This window comes from Nelumbo lutea, chromosome 8 (genome assembly GCF_056320005.1).
Source record: "Nelumbo lutea isolate HS-2025 chromosome 8, American lotus-T2T, whole genome shotgun sequence".
NCBI classification, from domain to species: Eukaryota; Viridiplantae; Streptophyta; class Magnoliopsida; order Proteales; family Nelumbonaceae; genus Nelumbo; species Nelumbo lutea.
Genome location: NC_142691.1, coordinates 29561933 through 29565123, shown reverse-complemented (window position 1 = coordinate 29565123; position 3191 = coordinate 29561933).

The window sequence follows — 3191 nt, the reverse complement described above, 5'->3', positions numbered from 1 at the left end:
GCAATACCAACTTGTAAAACAGCCCAACAAATCTAGAGAACTTTTGATTTGTTGCATATTGTCCAAGCTTGTTAGAATGCAAATTGGCTACAGTTTCGTTATAATATCAGCTTTCCAATCTAATTACGCCATCTTCAATTTGAAAGTTAATTTAGGTTTGGATCTTGGGTGTGAATTACCACTCTAGGAGCTGCATATAATGGTCTCTATATCAGGTACACTTAGTTAAATTATTAAAATCAACTTTGTTCCAATACGGAGCTCGATCGGTCCAAGGAGAATCAAACTTTCCAATGAGAACTTGATTCTCACTTCCTTAGTCTGTCAAAAATTTTAAATTAATGCCATGAAATTTTAGAGAGGTTCAGGCTTTATAGTATTTTAGCAGTCCAAAGAACAATCCCAACTTGTAAAACAGCCTAACAAATCTAGAGAACTTTCGAAGTAATCCATGAGGGAACCAGTTTGGTCAAGAAGTCTAAAAGCAATATGCTTGTGAATGCTTATGAGCTATTCAAAATGAAATCTCATAAAAACATTACTAATATGAGATTCACAAATATTATGAATGGACTCAAATCCCTCAAGAAATCATATCCTAAAGAAGAGAAAATGAGAAAAAATTTAACATCTCTTCCTAAGGAATGGAAAATTAACGTCACAACCATCCAAGAATTTAGAAGTCTAAACTCAATCACAATGGATGGGTTGATTGGGTCTCTTCTCACATATGAGATAAAACTAAAGGCTCAATTTAGAAAGAATACAAATACAAATATTTACAGTGCAAATACATACAAAATAATACAAAATTCAAGGTTTTGTACTTTATAAATTTGTATTTGTATTCCTTCCAAACTAAGCCAAAGGAAAAAGAAAAAGAATGAGGGCTACAAGAGCAAAAACATTTCCTTTAAATCTGCTATAAGAGAAAAGGAAGAAGTAGAATATTGTAGTGACAATGATGAAGGCCTACCTTTAATCTTAAGAAGATTCTTTAGCTTCTTGGAAACAGAAGTAAAAAGTTTACCATACAAAGGCTTGTAGAAAAGCCTACTTGCTATGAATGTAGGAAGGAAGGGCATTCCAGGCAAGATTGCCCAAATCTCAAAAAGAAGAAAATACTAAAATCCACTTGGGACGAGTCCAACTCAAGTGATGAGGAACCGGAGGAAAAATAAGCCAATCTTCCCTTCATTGTTTAGGATGAAGGGTTAAGTACTATCTTCTCAACTTTATGTTAACCCAACATCTTAAGCAGGGCTTGGGCTTGGATGTGCTGAGCTTTGTAACCCCATTTCTATGTAGAATTTATGTAGTATGTATATCATAAAATGTTGAACGGGCTCAAATTGGTCGGGTTGGACTCGGACTACCCGAGGCCTCAACCCAAGTCCATGTTGAATTTAAGTAATTAGATTTGAATTTTTTGGCCTAAGCTCAACTTGAAGTTCAAAAACTCAAGCCCAACTTGTGCAAATGCTTGATTATGCTAAGTCAGGCTCAGGTTTAACCCACCCAAACTATACCCTAGCTCCTTTTGCCTCGATAAAATGAATGGTCCCAAATTCTGGACACTTTTAAACAGTCACCAACTTTTTTGGATAGAAGAGGCTTGGGTTTGGGACTGTTCAGTTTTTTGTCAACATTTGGATGGTTGATAAAGAGAATTAGATGGCATTCGAAGGTCATTTTCAACTTTTCAAATGTCGTTTAACAGTTGATTAATGGACTGGTTAACAACAGGTACTGGATTGTCAGATTTTGAAAATTCAGATACTAGATTGTTGCATTTTAAAGTTTAGGGACCAAATTTCCACTCGAGCCAAAGTACAGGGTACTGATCGGGAATTTTCCCTATAAATTAGGGTAAATTACAGATAAGTGCCCTATACTTTGGGGGTAGTGACAGATAGGTACATGAACTTTAAATTGCAATACCTGAGTACCTTAAACTCTTAAAAATAGACACTTGGGTCCATATGTTACTATTCCGCCAGTTAAACATTATATAATACCAAAAGTACCATTCTCATGTATTTTTTAGAGCATTCTTAGGTAATAGAATGTCTCCCCACGACGACTGCATTCTTTAATGGTGATTTTACTCCGTAAAATGATCTCAAAAATACATGAGAAGGGTATTTTTGATAATATGTAATGCTTAATTGACAAAATACTAACAGATGAACCCAAGTATCTAATTTTGAGAGTTCAAGGTATTAAGTATTGCAATTGAAAGTTTAGGGTACCTATTTATCACTACCCCCTATAATTTACCCTATAAATTATAAATTACAAGTAAAACAACTGATCATTATGTATCAGTAACTATAAAAGAGTTTTGGGTCCTAATGGGTTCCGAATAGTATGAACTAGTTCTGGCCCAACCAGTTTGGTAAATTTAATTGTTTCTATCATGTAACTTCACCCAATGACAGGTGTAGTTGTACGAAATTCTCATGGTATTTCCATTGCCGTTGCAGCAAGGCTATGTACAGAGGGGTGCATATTCTGCTAGAGGTCATGGAATTAAGAGTAATCTATTTTATTTTTTTTTCTTTTTGGTAATAAAAGGAGGAGATACACAAGATGAGGGTAGCTCGACTCCCAACATCATACAAACAAATTAAAACTAATTCACTAGGAAGGGCATGGGCATGAAAATAGGAGAGGATTTCATCTATTGAATAGGATAGAGCTTTATGCATCAGCCAATTTGCAACTTATTTTGCTTCCCTAAATGAATGCCTATACTAGGCAGTAACTTTAAAGTGTTGATCAGCCTCGAATATTCCTCGAGATAGTCTTCAATTTCCATGCGATCTGATATTGACACTTGAGAAAGGAGATCATCGATCAGTAGAGAGTCACCTTCAAAACATTCTATCATGATCAATGATTCACTCACTTTAAAGTAGAGGGGTTAAAATTTATTATTTCAAAAATAGACGAGGCATCTACCTATTTATCCTTTCAGAGAATAAGAGTAATCTCTGTGCATTCCTTGGAGCTGCGCATTTTGATGGTGAGCAAGAAAAATCTCGCTTTGAATGCTAAGATCTAGCAACCTGTGTTGATAAAAAGTTGGGAAAATTCCCAATCAGTATCTAATACTTCAGCACAAATGACAATTTGGTCCCCAAACTTTAAAATGTGACAATCCAATACTTGAACTTTCAAAATGTGAC